Below are 502 nucleotides of genomic sequence, written 5' to 3' on the forward strand. Positions count from 1 at the left end.
GTTAAATTTGAAGTGGGAGGTCCATCAAACAAAAAAGCCATAAATTCACCCTGTTGAGGTGTGAGCATATCAAGGCAAATTCCATTCAGGGCACTATAAATGGCACAACCTGATTTACTTAAAGAGTCTTTTCCCAGAAGGTTAACTGGGGTGTGGTAGGACTTAAAGGAAAGCACAAATGAGGTGGATAGTCACAGACAAAAGGGCATGTTATCAGGTGACATATGTGTTGTCCTCAAATACCAACAGTGTTCATTATTTCTGAAAATCAGGGAGCTGCAGGAAAATCAGAGGCGCATAAAGTGGATTGAGAAACGCCAGTGTCAATTAGGCAAGAAACAATCTTGCTGTTGATAGGGCAAGATAAATAAGGACCAGTTTGGCCTAAAGACAGTAAAGGAGCAATGATTTTTGTGTCTTTAGGGCTGTCCTAATCACATTTCTGAGGCTGTAGCATGAAGGAAGAGTTGGGTGGAAAATTAGGGTGACTGAATCCTGCTGA

This window comes from Mesitornis unicolor, unplaced genomic scaffold, assembly GCF_000695765.1.
Source record: "Mesitornis unicolor isolate BGI_N332 unplaced genomic scaffold, ASM69576v1 scaffold31549, whole genome shotgun sequence".
NCBI lineage: Eukaryota > Metazoa > Chordata > Aves > Mesitornithiformes > Mesitornithidae > Mesitornis > Mesitornis unicolor.